Here is a 19,475-nt window from a genome sequence, read left to right on the forward strand (position 1 = left end):
CGCAAGGGTTTCCTCACCACCCCTCTACGAGCGATTCCCAAACTTTCCATTTTTCGCAGAAAGATATATTCGTTCCTATATCCTTTGTTTCTAAGAAACTCATCAACATAGTTCAAAGGAGTACGAGTTCCTTTTAAGGCACGATATAGCTTGTAAATAAAAGCGGGCTTTTGAACTCTTACGGGTCCGCATCCTCGATGATTTCTTCTTGATGCTGATGAACACCGCCTTGAGGACTAGATGGAGAAGACCGACGCCGCCGAGAATGTTGTGGGCTCGGTTGCTGCCGATCTGGAGTAACTTCATCTTGAGTAAGATCAAAGTGCGTAGGCCCCTCACTCATTCTCGTGGTCCCCGCTTGCGATTCTTGAGGACTTTCGTGAAGATGACATCTTTCTCGGTGTTTGGAAGATTCCTTGCTTGACTTTCCCGAGAAAAGATGACAACTTTTTGAAGATTGAGCGAAGAAGACAAACGGGATTTGAGGATCGATGCTTTCTAGGGTTTTTTTGAGAGAAAAGTGAATAGAAAAGTGAAGAGAAATCGACAGTGCTCAATTGGTTAAAACGAAGAGTAAACGAACTGTCACAAAGGAAATAAAAATATGCCTTTTCAAAATAACTGTCTTTATCCACAAAAATAGTTATTTCAAAAATAACTTCCCTTTTGAAAATGAATCGTTGCAATATTTACGTTAATTAAATATAGCAACAATTTAAACACTGATCGATGATCGTACCTTTTCAAGATAAGATTGAGAGAGAAAGACTTACGGTCGACGGTCGAGCCAAGACAAGTAGATAAAGTCTTGTAAGCCGAGTATGAAAGTCTTTAGACTTTGATATCCTCATACCTCAAAATGTTGAGTCCGGATCGTATAGACTCAAATTGATTTTTCTCCAAAGGCTTTGTGAATATATCCGCCGTTGATTCTTTGAGTCAACAAATTGAATTGAAACATCTCCATTTTGAACATGGTCTCTAATAAAGTGATGTCGAATCTCTATATGCTTTGCTCTTGAATGGAGAATTGGATTTTTGGTGAGGTTGATAGCGCTGGTGTTGTCGCAATTAATCTCCGTGCATGAGTCTTCAATTTCAAAGTCTCTTAGCTGTTGTTTTATCCATAGAATTTGCGAACAGCAGCTTCCAAGAGCTATATACTCTGCTTCTGTTGTTGAAAGAGACACAGTGCTTTGTTTCCTTGAAAACCAAGACACTGCCCCCTTCCAAGCAAGCGGCAAGTTCCTAAAGTGCTCTTTCTATCAACTCGCAACCGGCCAGATTCGCGTCTCGAATATCCCAGAAGATTAAAGTCTCCTTCTTAGGATACCAAAGACCGATGCTTGATGATGAAGCGACGTATTTAATGATGCGTTTCGCAGCACCGAGATGAGATTCTCTAGGATCGATTGAAACCTAGCACAGATGCAAACACTCAACAAAATATCAGGTCTAGAGGCGGTAAGATAAAGAAGTGATCCAATAATGCTCCTGTACAGCTTTTGATCAATTTTCTTCCCTTCTTCATCTTTGTCTATCTTTAAAGAACTTGACATTGGAATGTCGACCTTTTTGCATTTTTCCAGTCCAAACCTTTTGACAAGATCATTAACATATTTTTCTTGATAAATAAAAGTTCCTTCCTCCAATTGTTTTACTTGAAGACCAAGGAAGAATGTTAATTCTCCCATCATACTCATTTCAAATTCATCCCGCATAGACTTAGAAAATTTCTTTGATTCTCATTAGAGGATCCGAAAATAATGTCATCCACATATATTTGAACAAGTAAGAAACTTTTGTTTTCCTTCTTGATAAATAAAGTCGTATCTACTTTACCTTTGACAAAACCATTTTGTATTAAAAACTTACTCAATCTGTCGTACCAAGCTCGGGGTGCTTGCTTTAACTCATACAAAGCCTTTTTCAGTCTGAAGACTGAGTCTGGCTTCTTTGGGTCTTCAAACCCTGGTGGTTGTTCCACATAAACTTTCTCATGGATAAATCCATTTAGGAAGGCGCTTTTGACGTCCATTTGAAATAACCTGAAATTCTTATAACAAGCAAACGCAAGTAATAGTCGAATAGCTTCTAACCTTGCCCCTTTGGAGCGTAAGTCTCATCATAGTCTATTCCTTCTTCTTGCGTATATCCCTTGGCCACGAGTCTTGCTTTATTTCGTACGACTTTTCCTTTCTCGTTCATCTTGTTTCGAAAACCCATTTAGCTCCAATAATGGTTTTACCTTTTGGTTTGGATGTCATTTCCCGGACATCATTTATGCTGAACTGCCGTCGAGCTCTTCTTGCATAGCTTCAATCCAGCTTTCATCGATAAAGCTTCTTCTATGCTCTTTGGTTCAATTTCGAAACGAGTGCCACAAAGACTAGACTCTTCTCGCCTTTTGGATCTCGGTGCGAATTCCTTCATTAATTTCGCCAATTATAAGATCTTTGGGATGACCGGACTTATGCTTCCGGTTACTCGTTGATTTGTTTGGTTGATGATCTCTTTCTTTGTTTGGATCTTCACGAACATCTTGAAGCTGGTTTTCCAGTCCGAGATGCTTCTTGAGTTGTAAACTTTGGAGGGTGAGCGAGGTTCGGACTCTTCTTGATGAGTCGACTTGATTCATCCTTTGTTGAGTCTTGAAATTTGACATTCATTGACTCCTCCACGCCTGCAGCTCTTCTTGTTATAGACTCGTAGGCTTTGCTTGAAGTAGAATATCCAAGGAAGATACCTTCATCCGATCTTTATTCAAACTTACCAACTCGATCTTTTGCATTTTTCAATATAAAACATTTGCAACCGAATACATGAAAGTATGAAACAATAGGCTTCTTTTCTTTGAATAACTCATAAGGGGTTTTTCGAAGAATAGATCTTAAGAAGACTCTATTGATGATATAGCATGCTGTTGAAACGGATTCAGCCCAAAATCGAGAAGAAATTTTACTTTCAATTAAAAGAGTTCTAGCCATTTCTTGAAGAGATCTGTTCTTTCTTTCCACAACTCCATTTTTTGAGGAGTATATGGAGAGGAAAACACATGCTTACAGCCAGATTCATCACAGAATTTTGTAAAATCTTGATTTTCAAATTCACCTCCATGATCTGTTCTTATACTAGAAATAACACATCCTTTTTTCATTTTGAACCATTTTAGCAAATTTTTCAAAATACGAAAAGGTTTCAGACTTACTTGCAAGGAAATATACCCAAGTAAAACGGGAGTAATCATCAACAATTACTAGGCAATACTTCTTACCCCAATACTTTGAGTTCTGGTTGGTCCGAAGAGATCCATATGCAGCAACCGTAGTACATGATTAGTAGAGACATAATTAATTGGCTTAAAAGAATTTCTTACCTGCTTTCCCAGGAATACATGGAGTGCATGAATCAGTCTTTTGGTATGGCAATTTGGGTAGTCCTCGAACTAGCTGTTTTGAAGAAATTTTGGCTAATTGCTTCATGTTGACATGACCAAGCTTTTTGTGCCATAAGCTTGCTTCATCTTGAATTGAGATAAGGCATTGCGATTCATTTGGTTTCACATCCAGAAGATAGATATTTCCATGTCTTCGACCCATGAAAGATCGAGTAGAGTCTTTCGATTCAGAACATGTTCCTTCTTGAAAGAAGATCTTGAAACCAAAGTATCACACAATTGACTAATGCTGAAAAGATTGTAATTGAGTCCTTCCACTAAGGAAACATTACTTATTGTGAAAGTTCCAATTTTCACGGTTCCAAATCCCACAATACTTCCTTTGCTGTTTCCTCCAAATGAAACTTTTCCACCATTTACTTGAACAAGCTTTATGAAGCAATTTGAGTCTCCTGTCATGTGTCTTGAGCATCACTGTCAAGATACCACTTTACCTTTTCTTTGACGGATACCTGCAATTGAAAGAGAGTCTCAAGCTTTCTTTGGTACCCAAATTTTCTTGGGTCCTTTGGTGTTAGTAAGATAAGCAGTATTAGCCCATACTTTCTTAACAAGTTTCCATACCATAGGACACTCTTTTTCAAAGTGATCCGAACTGTTGCACTTAGAACATCCGAGAGCATTTCTACCTACGGGTTTTACAAAAACTTTCTTGAAGTGATTTTTGTAAACCTCACTCGAGAGTCTTTTCTTAATTCTTTCTTTTACTTTAGGAAAATCAATCAAGGGAATTGATTCTTTGTCATACCTAGACCAGACTTATTGAAGTAAGGTCTTTGTCTTGAAAAGAATTTTCTCAAGTTTTTCAGACCCTATAGAAAATTTCTTTGATATATTTGATAAGTCTGTTTTTAAAAAGCATTTTCTTTTAAAAGATTATTTTCATTTTCTTTAAGATTGGAAACAGACAAGTCTAGACTTTTAACTCTTTCTGCTAAAACATTTTCCTTTTATTTTAGAGCTGAGTTTTCTTTTTTCAGTTCGGAAATTCTTTTGAGAGAAGTCTTAAGACTAAAGCATAGTTCATCAATATATTTAGAAACTTTAACATGAATTTTGAAATCACTTGCCTCAAATTCACTGTCTGAGTCTGATCCTGAGTTTGATCCAGTCGAGTCGACATTGTGCCATCGACATAGATTGGCATATTCATTATCACTTTCTTCACACTCGGTATCACTCCAGTTTCGGCTTTGAAAGCTTTTCGAAATTTTTCAGCTTTTCCTCTCTTCTTCTTGAAGAGGACAATTGGGTACGATGTGTCCCTTTTTCTTGCATTCAAAGCGGACTACATCTTTATTTGGTTCCTCATCATCAACGAGACTTGGTCTGCTGTCTTTGAAAGCTTTGTTTCTTTGAGTTGAACCTTCTTCCTTTTCTATTCAGTTTTCGAATCTTCTTATCATGAGAGCAAGCTCCTCATCGTCCATATCATCTTCGAGAATCGTAACATCGGAATCATCATTTGATTTTAATGCAATGGATTTCTTACCTTTTGGATCTTCATCTTCATTGATCCTTTCCACTTCATAGGACCGAAGAGTTCCAATCGGCTCGTCGAGATAGTGGCATGATTCTCTGCGTCTCTCTTATCGAAGTCTTTATGTGATTCCAATCCCTTGAGAGTCCACGCAGTAGCTTGTTTACCTTCATAGGATCAGAAGTTGGTTAACCTTGATTTTCAAGACCATTCACAATATCTGTAAAACGACTAAACATGTCAAATATTGATTCTCCTGGTTTCATTATGAAGGCTTCGTATTGACCGAGAAGAATGTTGATTCTTGTTTCCTTCAATCGATCTGTTCCTTCATAGGTGATATGCAATATGTCCCAAACTTCTTTTGCTGTACCACAAGAAGATATTCTATTATATTCAGTTGGTGATAAAGCACAATATAAGGAGTAAATTGCTTTTGCATCGAGTGTCTACGTCTCTTGATTATTTCTTCCCGAGACATTCCGCTGGTTTCTTGATTTCTTTTCCTCTTTCGTAGGGGGCGATGCGGTGGTAGGAGTAATTCCTTTTTCTACAACGTCCCATTCCGAGGATCCTTTGATCGTAGGAAAGCTTTAATCTTGTTCTTCCGGATGTTGTAATCCTTTCCATCAAAGTAGGGTGGTCGGTATTGCTTTGACCTTCCATCGCCCCGGTGCTAGCATACTAGCCATGGATCTTTAACTCAAGTAAAACACTTCAAACAAAGTGAGTACATGGGCTCGATACCAATTGATATTGCTAGTATGAGTACCTAGAGGGGGTGAATAGGTGCCTAAACAATTTATCGATATACGAAGCGATTCTTAACATATGATAGAAAGTAAATTCTCTCTTAATTAACAAAATGAAATACGATTGAGGTAGAGAGAGTGAGGAAGAGAAAATTGAACACAGGATTTATAGTGGTTCGGCTTATTCCAAGCCTACATCCACTCTTCCGCACTGACAGCCCACCGGCTGGATTTCACTATGATCAAAAGAGGAGTTACAGCACAGCTTTGCCTTGATTCCACAGTGTAGATGTTTTACCACACCTTCTCAAGGTCTCTCACAAATATAGACTCTCTCTTTTGTATACAAGTATTCGCTCAAAAGATTTGTCTAAACAAATAGGAGCTTCAGACTTTGGAATTCTTCTATCGCGCACACCTCAAACAACTAAGAACGTCTTCCTTATATACTCCTTTATGCCATCATACCCGTTGGCACTTACCAAAGGAATTCCTCCAATCTACCCGTTGGACGGAATCAATTAGGAAGATTGTTCGAGCTATTAAAGGAACGTGTTGATAGCCCATCAATCTGTTCGCCCATACAATCAGGATCTCGGTTTCCATAAGTAGAACCTTCCAATAATATTTAGATAATCATCGAATCTTCAGTCATTGAATCAATCTTGATCAATCAAAGGATTCTTATACGTCTTCTCCAACCATGAGATCTTCTCCAGATAATAAGGTTAAATCCTGAACAAAACATCCAGTTCTGGATAACCTTTCTTCAACGGATTAGAGACTGTCAATGAGGATAGACTTTGAGTCTTGAGTCGGCTGTCCGGAAGTCTTGAGACTTTAACCAACGAGTCTGCCGACCTTCAGACTAGACTGATGGAAACGTTTTGTCAACTTCAAAACACTTTACGAAGATTTCTCCAACAAATTTAGTCTTAAACATTTTCGCCTTTTGTCAATTGAGTCTCTTTGGCTAATTTTAGCCGAAAATTGCTACGTGGAAACTAGCCATCCTACATGGTATGCTGATGCTGACGTGAACAATTTTTATAATTTTTTAAAAAATTAAAAAATTCGGAATTTTTTTATTATTATTCTTTCTTCTTCCAGGTCAGGCGAGGCCGATCAACCCTTGCTGGCCACTGGGCAAGGGCTCAGACCCTTGTCCATGACCAACGAGAGTTTCGCAACCTTTACCTAGTAGTCAATGAGGGTCCATTGGTGACCCTCACCGGACTAGGTAGTTAAAAAAAAGAAAGAAAGAAAAATGAAGTACTATGATCCTTTAGAGAAATGACCCTTTATTTTTTTGTTCTACTTTCATTCTTCTTATTGGATTTGACATTGCCAACTTGTTTAACTCTAGAGATGACAAAAATGCTTACATTTCTATTTTCTGTTATCAGATTATTGACACCTACATTTTGATAATTCATTTAGGTATTCAATTAATTTGCATATAGATTTAATGAGCGTTTTTTTTTTCTTTTTTATATCTAAAAACATTGATAGTGATAGACTCACATATTTGCATTTAAATTGGACCAGCTATTAATGGGTTTTGAATGGGTGGTTCTGAGTTTAATTTATCTGATTGAACTGTGCCCGCGATGGAAGGAAATGTAGCCAGCCTCATGAACATTATTAGGTGGCCAAAATATGTGAGCCAAGTTAGAAAAATTAATTTATATTATCAATATTTTGGGTGATATGACAAAGAAGTAATCGGCGTGGATTCCCAATATATTCGTACGTGTTCAGATATTGGGGGAATAAATATGGAGGAGGAGTCAGGTAATAGGCAGGAGAAAGAAATATAGCGGAAAAATAGGAAAGTGAAACGGAATGGAGAGACTGGTGGATTCTTTTATTCATGACGGGATTTAAGAGAGAGGGAATAAAGTTTAAGGAAGAATGTATATACGGCCTTGTTCTCTGATCTCGAAGGAAGTATTTGTGATATATACTCATTTTAGAATTGGAAAGAAGAGATTGTCGGTTTACACGTATAAAGCTTGATGAACGAGAAAATAGTGAGTAGATTTGCCAAGTCATACTTAAAACAGACCATTATTTGATCACATGTTTTCGATAGGCCCACATTTCAGATTTCACGGAAATCCCTTTCTCATTTACCTTCTTTCTTTCGAAAACACCCTACCTTCATCCCTTTCAGAATTTGATTCCAGATCTTTCGGCTCCTTTGACGCCTTCGAAAAAATTGGCCCGCACGACCCGCCGCTCGTGGAGGACCTCCCTTGGCTTGATGCCCCCATCTTCTACTACACTCTCGAGGACATCCTCTTTGAGGACACCGAGAAGGCCTTCTCGAAGAGGATGGCCTCTCCCGGTCCATTTACCATCTGCCGCTCATCTTTGGCTTCTCCCCTGCAGCCTCACGAACCTCGTATGCACGCTTTGCACCTATGCTGCCATTTTGCAAGCATGAGGGCGTCCCGCTCAAGTTCTCAGGAAAAATAAGTGCCATCGATGATTTGTCTAAATAAAAAAATCTAACGGGACATTAATTTAATATAAACATCCGACGTGATTCACTGAAAAAATGAAGTCAGCGAGTGAGTTAAGCAGCATTGTTTAAAGATGTATTTGAATAACCCTAGCCCAATTTCAAGAAATTAGAGCAAAATTTAGTCAAAGTTGGTGAAGAACCCAACTCTGATACTGGTGCCACTTCTGTCAAAGCCGAAATGGTGAAGAACCCCGACTCAAAGAGGGATTCTGTCACGTATTTCTCAGGAATCCCATGGCCATTTCTTTATTTCCTCCACCAATCAATAGGTATAGAGAAGGGGCTAATTGTTCAAAAGCCATAAATCTAATGGTGCTAATTTTAGTACTAAACCTTTTATTGTGCTGACTTAGTCCTAAATCTTTTGGTGATTTGCTAACTTCATGTGATATTTACGCAAAAAATGCCACCGACAAGGTGATGCGAGGAGCAAAGTTGCCTTCAACCTGAGTTGGAGAAAAATATAATCCGTTTTAAAATAGAGGATATAAAGCAACAAATGTAGGAAAACAATATGAAAATGGTTATTGGGCTATGCTCTTGAAAGTAAAATATTCTTGGGGGTATGACCGTAATTGACATAGTTAACAGAAAGGAAACTAGGACAACAATCCACCGACATAACCCCACACCTAAATATAAGTTTCTCGAGACAAGAATTAAATGAATCTACAACCATCGGCTCTTAAGCAGGAAGCGTATGGGTGCCCTCGCTACTGAATAAATTCTAAGGTGGGTAAAATATAACGGTGCCTTTTTTTCGGTTACGTTATCCTTGTAGTAGAACTGGGCTGTACTAGGTGCGGTTTGTGTTGATGACAACTGTAATATGAAAACCGACCCTACCTAATTAGAGACCTATTGTTTGCAAAGCCATGTTCGTTTGTACAACTGAAGATCCGTTCGATCCTTTGGCAGAGAATATGCAGATGGAACAGTCAAGTGCCCATCCTACAACCTAATTGCCTAGCCGAAATCAAATGGTCAATGCTTGCATTACATTATATCCCGTCACATGCCTCTCTCTCTCTCTCTCTCTCTCTCTCTCTCTCTATATATATATATATATATATAGCAAAACAATTTGCCTAAAACAAGGAACCCAGAAACATGGCATGGTGCATTCATGGATTCAAACCTTCATAGAACGCGTAAAACCAGAACTCTCTTCTTACTTTTCTTCTTCGGCCTCAGGTGACATTGTTGTCCATAGATGCACATGCTTTTCATAAATAAAGTGGACTTTATCATGACAATTTCAATTGCGTAAGTAAGTAGGTTCTGCGAATGTGGGCAACACTATGTTCGAAGTTTGTCGAGTTTGTACGATATAATGGTCCCACGCAATTCGTTAGGTGGTGATCGAACAATAACGAACAACGCCCAAAATCATTGTGGAATCTGACTTCTCCAACAGTTTTTGAGTCATTAATGGACCATTGTATTTATCAATGTGCGAACCAAATGTTTTTCCCTGGGAACTCAGCACGTGAACTCAGCAAAAAGGGTGGGAGAAGATCTAAATTTTTATTGCATATTCTAAATTGTAAGGCTCATCATTCCCTCTGACCTTTTCGTACAATGATTAGGAGACAGATCATTTCATCCTGAACAAGACTTCGAAAAGAAAATGATTCCTCTTATCCATAAACTGCCTTTATGTTAGGGTTATAGTATCGTACTACGGATAGATTATCACATGGGATTGATGCCGGTTGCAGCAATAATTTATGGCTCTCATGTGTTCTTGCATATTACTTAACCCTTTTTTTGGTTTAGTTGAAGTGTGTAAAGACCGAGAGTCAATCGATCCACGATCTTGCCACTCTGTTACATTTCGATTATTTTTATATTAAGATTGAAGGCTTTATTTAATTTGGGCTTAAGGCCCGTCCGCCCAAGTTGGGCCAAGAGAGCCCGGCCCACGGGAATATGGCCTGTGGATGGGGGAGGTATAAAAGGGAGAGAGAGAGAGAGAGAGAGAAGACGTCTGTTAGAATTAGAAATTACGCACGTCTTTTCTCTCCCGCGCGTTTTCTCTCTCAAAAGGAACAGTAGGCATACGGCTTCAAATTCTTTCCTTCAAGGCTTCATCGGATCGAATTCGACCGGATTTTCTTCCTCAATTGGCGTCGGTGCTTAATCTGTGGCTAACAAGGTACGCTCGAATCCGTGGTGTGCTTTACGATCGGTGATACGTGTTTTCCCGGACTTCATCTTCCGCATTGATTTAGGGGTTCGATTTAGTGTCGAATCCGGTATTTCGGGGATCAGTCATTCCCAACATTGGTATCAGAGCCCTAGTTCACGTTTTCCCGACCTGTTTGACGTTTTTTCATTGATTTTTCGTAAAAAAATTCTCGGCCGTACGGATCGGGGCGTGAAATCCCGACACCCGAGCACTGTACGTCCTTTTTTCTGAGTTTCCGTAAGTCGGAATCAAATTCTAAAGGCACTGGGTGAAAGGTGACGTCGAGACGAGTCCGGCGACATGTCGTGCGTCGCCGGACGACGCCGCACACGCGGCCACAAGCCGCTGCACGTGGGCGCCACGCGCCCAAAGTGCTGGCTATGGCCAGCGCGTGCGCCACACGCGCCGGTGACGAACCGGCACGTGCGCGCCGGCGACCGGCGAAACGGCACGCGCCGGTCGGCGAACCGACGCGTGCTGACGTCAACCGCTAACGTCATCGTGACGTCACCCAACGGTCGATAACCATCGGGATGGCGTCATTAATGACGTCGGACGGCCCGGCGACGGTTGGCCGACCGGTCACCGGTCGGCGACTCGACCCGATCAGCCCTGGCGCATGCCGCGCACGTGCGGGCGACGTCGCGTGACGTCAACATGCTCACGCGAGGCATGTGCGCCGACGTCCGCGTGACGTCAGCCAGCGCACGCGCGCGGCACGTGCGGTCGGTTCGTCCGACCGGCCCGACCAATCCGTCCGATCCGACCGGTCCTCCAACCCGTGCGCCCGTTGACCCGACCCGTTGACCGTTGACCGACCGTTGACCCTTTGACCGACGACCGTTGACCCAAAAAAAAAAAAAAAAAAAGAATTTGTTTCTTTTTTTTCAATTATGTCTGTGTGGGTTGTAGGTAATCCATTTTTATTCTGTATTTGTTGCATGAATCATGGAAATTTATGTATTTTCCATTTTGTTTATTATGGATTATAAGTGATCCATTTTAGTTCTGCATTTGTTGCAGGAACTATGATGCGTTATGCACGGATACCTACAATCCCAAGAACGGACGAAGGAAGAGCTAGACTGAAAAGGCTGATGAAAGAGTAGCTGATTATTGGTGGCTTGATGGTGATTTAATATCACACATGATCAAGGTCAATCAGATGATACAGGAAATCATCTGGAATGGTTATCTTATGCCGGACTTTGAGAAGGTGCCGGCTTTGATGAACACTCTTCCACCTGAATGGCAAGCAGTGTTAGATCGGCTGTGGGAGGTCAACGTGGTCCCGGATTACAGGAATCTAGTGGATGCTTTTGTAAGAGAGTACTATAGGATTGAGTTGGCCAAAACTCCAACCCTTAGAATGAGCGCCACATGGCGCAGAGTGAATGCGCCTTGGTGGCGACATGAAAGCTCTCCAAAAAATTTTCCATGGTTGGCAAATGTACCTTAAGTTTTCTCAGATGTTTTGACTGATAGATTAAAAGGGACATTCCCTACTTATTTCTTAAATTAGGATAAGATGTTTTATGGGTGTAGAGATATATTGATATTTTTCTCTGTATATATTGCTTAGTGTAATGTATAATTGTATTATGTGAAAGCATTGTTATTCTATTGGAAGTTAGATATTGTTGCTTTCTGTTATTGCTGGTTGCTGTGGGTAATTAGTTGTGGGTAGTTTAGAAGTTTTTGTAACTTCATAGAATTGATTTTGCATATGACAATCATATTAATGATAGTTTTAAGTTAGGATTTTTGGAGGATGATTGGAAACATAGTGACCTTTTGATTCTGAAACCTTACTTAAAATTATTCATTAATATGATGGGTCTATGTAAAAGTGGATGCATAAATGATAGGCATTAATTGTTCGTGCATATATGTCTGATGTGTTCGGATCGATGGTTTCAGCAACTAAGAACGTAATTGCTGATGTGAACGGCAACAATTGTGAAATATTGAATATGAAGATTCAATATGTGCTGGAAAAGCAAGAAGCACTAGAAGCTCTTGACCATGTTATGGAAGATCTTGAGGATGCTGTGTGCCACCTTGAGCTAGTAGAGGATTGCCTATCGGCATTTGAGCCGAAAATAGACATTGGCTATGCTGGTCTTAGCTCAGAAAAGGCTTTGAGCTCTAAGCGCAAGCGTATTGATTCGTTCAATATGTGGGAATGCAAAGGATCAAGTCCTTATTGCAAGAGATCAATAGTTAACCAACACAAGAGAGGAAAACGTCATCAAGTGAAGAAAATGTAAAGGGTGAGGTGTTACAATTGTGACAATAAATGTCACTATGCTCGCGACTGTCGTGAGCCAAAGAAGGTATACACCTCTTGTACATTTGAGAACTTTGCTTTTGTGTCAAGTTCTGCATTATTAGCTGAATTCAATCCTTTGTGGACTGTAGATTCAGGAGCAATAGACGATGTAGCGAAGGATAAAGGATCCTTCGTGAAATTCTGACGATACCAACTGGAACTATGTGGATCTATGTGGGAAATAATTTCAAAGTTGAAGTTAAAGGGATTGGCACCTGCCAATTGAATATGCGTGGTGGACGCACATTGTTCCTACATGATGTCCTATATGCTCCGGAGATTCGTCGAAATTTAGTGTCTGTTTTAGTGTTGGTTAGACTAGGTTTTAATATGAACTTCCATAATAAAGGTGTAGATTTGTATTTGGATACAAACTACTATGATTGTGGTTATTTTCTAGATGGTTTCATTGTATTAGATATTGAGTATGTCAATGCAAATGTTTGTTATTCCCTTATCACATCTCCTAATTCATATAATAATGATGTGAATGTGTGGCATGCTAGACTTGGTCACATTGGCCAACAACGTATGAATAGACTAGCCAAAGAAGGCTTGTTGGGCAACATTGAAAAAGTCGATTTGCCCATATGTAAGCATTGCTTAGATGGGAAAACGACAAGGAAACCATTTTGGAAAGATAAAAGAGCTGAATTTCCTCTGCATTTAATCCATTATAATGTCTGTGGTTCAATGAATGTGAAAGGAAGGCAATGGGCTGTTTATTTCATCACTTTTAATAGATGATTATACTCGATTCGGAGGTGTTTATTTGATTTCTCATAAATCTGAAGCATAAGTTGTTTCAAAAGGTTTATGAACTTGGTTGAAAATCAATTAGACAAGAAAATAAAAGCTTTAAGATCCGATCGAGGTCGAGAATATTAATCTGATGAGTTCAGAAAATTATGTTATGAAAAAGGAATAGAAAGACAGTTGTCTATTTCATATACTCCTCAACAAAATGGTGTTGCAGAGAGAAGAAACAGAACCCTACTGGAAATGGTTAGGTCCATGATGGCGTATGCTAACTTACATATCACTTTTTGGAGTGATGCGTTGTTAACTGTTGCCTAAATACTTAACTGGGTGCCTTCCAAATCAGTTAGTTCCACTCCATATGAGTTATGGATAGGTAGAAACCGGACTTAAGTTTACTTAAGCCATGGGGTTATGCTGCCTATACTCATATGTCCCCTCACAAGTTTGGGAAATTGAGTCCCAGATAAAAGTAGAGTATTTTAATGAGATACTTCGAACACTCGAAAGGGTATGTGTTCATAGGTGAGCAGGAAAGTGGGAAAATAATTGAATTTTGAATCACGGGATGTCACATTCTTAGTGGATGAATTTCCTAAGAAGGGCGAAATAGGGAAAGATTAGTTCCTATTTGAAACCTTGGATCTAGATAATGATATTGGTTGAGTTCATCCAAGTGGGAGTAATATGAGAAGTGATGAATTGAATTCAACTCATTCTCAATTACAACCACATGATGAGATGATATCGTCATTATCTAATTCGAGTGGGAGCATAATGGGGAATGATGTGCTAAGTGTACAATCTCCCATATAGCGAACAAGTCGCCAAATGATTCCCCGTCAACATTTTGACATTGAAAGGGAAACTTCTAATGATTGCTCCACAAGATGAGGATGAGCCAATAAATATTAATGAGGCTCTAAATGCCATAGTAAGAAAAAATGGATTTATGCAATGAAAGAGGAAATAGAGTCAATGAAATCAAACCAAGTCTGGGAACTGGTTGATCTGCTAAAAGGACGCAGAGCTATTAGGAACAAATGAGTTCTCAAAATAAAGCGAAAGGCTGATGGCTCGATTGAAAGGCATAAGGCTCGCCTTGTGGCGAAGGGGTATAATCAACGGGAATGAATTGATTATGAAGATACGTTTTCTCGTAGTGAGATTTACCTCAATTCGCATTATTCTGGCAATAATGGCTAGTCTGGATCTTGAATTACATCAAATGGATGTAAAGACTGCTTTCCTCAATGGAGAATTAGAGGAAAAGATATATATGGAACAACTTGTTGGTTTCATAGTGAAAGGCCAAGAAGAAAAAGTATGTCAACTTTTGAGGTCGATATATGGTCTTAAGCAGTCATCAAGACAATGGTATATACGTTTTCATAATGCCATAATGGCATATGATTTTACGATGATTGATGAGGATCATTATGTACATATCAAAAGATCCAAGGATCAATTCGTGATCATATCATTATATGTTGATGATATACTAATTGCCAGAAGCAATATGGAGCTAGTCAATACTGTCAAAAGTTGGTTGTCTTCCAAATTTTGAATTGAATGATATGGGATTGTAAACCCATTAACACTCCTATTGCAAAAGGTGAAGGATTGAGCCATAGACTGTGTCCAATGACTCCACAAGAAAAGGAACAAACGAATGTTCCTTATGCTAGTGCTGTTGGGAGCTTGATGTACGCTATGATGTGTACAAGACCTGATATATGTTATGCAGTTGGAATGGTGAGTAGATACCAATCCAATCCAGGTCAAGCACGTTGGAAAGCCGTTAAATGAATACTAAGGTATCTAAAGGGGACTACTGATTATGCGTTGAGTTATAATGGAAAGGATCTGCAACTCAAAGGCTATTCTGATGCTGATTGGAGAGGAGATTTAAATGAAAGAAAATCTACCTCTGGTTTTGTTTTCTTACCGAATGATGGCACCATATGTTGGAGCAGTAAGAAACAAAAGTGTATAGCCTTGTCTACGATGGAAACTGAGTTTGTGGCATTGTCAGCAGCAATAAAATAATGTGTTTGGCTTAAGAGATTATTGGATCATTTAAGTGTTATTTGAAGTGCAGCAGATTTGTTATTCGTTAACTGTGATAGCCAAGCAGCGAAAGCGTACACCAAAGATCCAAAATATCATTGCAAGACCAAACATATAGATACCAAGTATACTTTCGTTAAGGATATGATTGTACGAAAAGATGTGAACTTAGAGTATATACTACGCATAGAATGGTAGCAGACCCTATGACAAAGCCAATACCTAGAGATGTGTTTTTGTGGCCATATGAAATCTCTAGGACTGCGTAGAGGCTAATGTACTGAATATTGTAATTTTCCTTAAGTGTTCACATATGATGAATTTGTATTTTTTTTTTCATCATTAATGCCTATGAATCTTTGTATGATCTTTATGCATCTTAATACTTAGTGTATTATTTTAAGTTGAGAAGTATGTCGGACAGATAAAAGATTAGCCTACTCACATGGGTAATCGCCTCATTTCTTGTGTGATAAATAGAGATGAGACTGATTTTAAGCTTATTATCTAGATGATAATCGAGAGCTCAAGCTTAAAATACGTATGTCGCCTTAACTAAGTGTTAAGATGAGGACATAATACTTACGATGTCCGAAAGTAAAATACCCCACATATTTTACTTTATCTGTCTATGATGCCAGATGTGAGTTCTATGAATTTTGTGATTGAGTAGATATGTGAACTCAAGTTAGACATTAGGTATGTCTGAACTATCATCTGTACGGTATTGAAAAGTGCAAACATACGCTCCATGGGAAAGGAGTTAATACCGTAATACGTATTTCATACTACGTATGCATGAGACGACCAATAAGAGTGGCAAAAAGTTTGATCTCAACTTTTATGACGTGTGAGACTCTTGAGGAAAAGAGTTCCTCAATTTTTTAGTCCTCTCAGGACTCTTACTTATTCTCAAGATTTCTATTTAGTGTTTGCTATCTTAGGGTGTTGCCAATGGTCATGAGATGATTCGATCTAATGGGGCATTTCTAGAAAAGCAAGCTGGACTAAAATTGAGAGTTTGAAGGAAAGAGGAAGATCGATTTTAGAGAATCACATTGTAGTTTTTGTATTCACTGGTCGACCAATTATGATTGTCTTTGTGATAATTATAATTGTGAATACAATATATATATATATATATATATATATATCATTGTTTAAAAGAGATCAAAAGAGATATAAATGTGATCGATCGATCTAGGGTACTGCATACTAAATCTACTCGGAGTGTGACGCCCATTAATGAGCTGCTATATATTCCTAACAGATGTATAGCAACGAGCTCTCAAAGTATGCTGGTCGCACGGATTATTCACCGGTATGAATGTTGAAGAGAGGTAAAGAGAATATTGTTCAGCCCACCATGTGCGAGTGGGAGATGAAGGCTTTATTTAATTTGGGCTTAAGGCCCGTCCGCCCAAGTTGGGCCAAGAGAGCTCGGCCCACGGGAATATGGCCCGTGGATGGGGGGAGGTAAAAAAGGGAGAGAAAGAGAGAGAGAAGACGTCTGTTGGAATTAGAAATTACGCACGTCTTTTCTCTCCCGCGCGTTTTCTCTCTCAAAAGGAACAGTAGGCATACGGCTTCAAATTCTTCCCTTCAAGGCTTCATCGGATCGAATTCGACCGGATTTTCTTCCTCAATCGGCGTCGGTGCTTAATCTGTGGCTAACAAGGTACGCTCGAATCCATGGTGTACTTTACGATCGGTGATACGTGTTTTCCTGGGTTTCATCTTCCGCATTGATTTAGGGGTTCGATTTAGTGTCGAATCCGGTATTTCGGGGATCAGTCATTCCCAACAAAGATTGATAATCACATCTCCAGAACTTTTTCCAACACCAGCATGTGGATCAAGTACATGAACTTGTACGTTGGTAGATCCTCAATGATTGCATTCAAAGGAAAAGGTATTCATCTCAGAAAGATTTATTCCATTGCGGCTATCGTGCCACCATTTAGTTATTGTTTCAAAAGTGGTGAATGGACCTCGATGCAAGCTCATCCACGCCCAGTGCCAAATCTCCTGTTTGACGTGACGAATTTTTACAGCTTTATTTATGGCATATGAGTAGATATGATCTACAATTTATACATACATATTCAATTTTACAGTTTGACAAGAGCCAAATATTCTTTAAGTCACAATCAAGTTATTGAAAGTTAAAAGAGTAAAACATAAATTAATAATATTTTGGTCTTTTTTTTTTGGGGGGGGGGGCACATAACTGTTGCCGTTATGATGCCTCCATTCGTTCAACTAACTAAAACATAAATTATGATGCTAGCTTGCCTTTATGGCTACATTTTCGGCTGTGATGAGAAGCCTTGGAGCGCAACTCCACATTGGAATTCGGCCATGTGGAAGCATGCGAAAGCGAGAAAAAGAAAATCACTCCTCTTTCACCACCAAGACGGGAAGAAAAGGTCGTGCAAGCCCCACTATAATATTCTTTGGAGTTGACAAATGTGGTCGCTCCACATGCATCGTGGTATTGGACGAAAAATAAGCGGTTTATAACGTGGCCTCTCAACCGCACATATCTATAATTGGGCAGATCCATAGCTACCTTGATAGGGCTTACGACTTATGAACTCTTTATCTAGTCATGATAATAACAATGCACAGATTTGAAGTTCATAGAATATGATGGCTAAGTGCTCAACATGTTATCATTCAACTTAGAATGAGCCTGAGGTCTAACCTAGCTGTATTTTTAAGAGCGTCAGGTGTTCACATCTGCCCCGCATAAAATATTATAGGGCTTCAATCATTGTCATTCGACAAAGATTTAGTCAGAGTTTTATTGGTTTTCCGGGATAGCCCTTGGGCTTCACTGGTTTATCTTTGGGATACTTGACTTCAGTATTAGTTACTGTTCCGGCACTTCGAGCACGCTTAACTTCGGCTAAGCATTGCGGCTTGCCATGAGATTGAACAAACTGATACATGTTGGCTTAAAAGTATAATAGGGTAAAGTAGGATGCAGTGAACGTCTGAAGAATGAAGCGATATAATCGACAATTTTGAGGAGTAAGGAGTGCATCAACAGTAACCTGCAATCAACGATCAAAATTGAAATGCGAGGAGACTAAGTTTCGTTACGATTTTTATTTATATCAAAGAGAAATTACCAATGGAAGAAAATATTGGAGAGTAATTACTGAAGACTGATTAAGATTGAGGTGAGTAAGGGCCACGCCATTTGGGAAGGCGCTACCCAACCGATATTTCCTCCGTTTTATCCTCTACCCGCCACCGCTCCCTGTTCGTAAAATTCTAAACGCAAGTGCACGTATCGAACAAGTAATATAATGATGAGATAAAGTATCGTCTCACGGAGATTGATGATTAATAAACTAATTAAATACTAAAATAGACTAATTCTAAAATTTATCTAACAAATCAAAATATAATTAAGAATGAATTAAAAATGAAATTTGTAGACTAAATGCAGTAAAATCAATCAGATAAATATGTTAGAGCATCCGATTTCATCATAACCACTATATATGAATTTCAGATTATTGTGAATACAAGAACGATATCAAACATGTGATAGCAGAATTTCCTAATCTATTTACTATCATATCTCTAGGTATAGCAAAACTATTCAGCTTATTAATCCACTATATCTCTATGTGAATTAAAATAAACATGAGTGCATTAAAAACTATGAATATTCTCGGTTTACAATGAGTCTTTTGGATCACCTTATCACCGAAAGCTACACAAATAATGCAGTATATTTCTATCCACGTTTAATTCATGGTTATCTATTATAATGAGCAATTGCATATTATCACCTCTCAGTCTCAAACATGCATATCAGATCATTCAAGTGGTGGCCAGTCACTCAAAAGCATTAAACGCAATAATATATAACTCACATGAATGAAAT

This window comes from Eucalyptus grandis, chromosome 8 (assembly GCF_016545825.1).
Source record: "Eucalyptus grandis isolate ANBG69807.140 chromosome 8, ASM1654582v1, whole genome shotgun sequence".
NCBI lineage: Eukaryota > Viridiplantae > Streptophyta > Magnoliopsida > Myrtales > Myrtaceae > Eucalyptus > Eucalyptus grandis.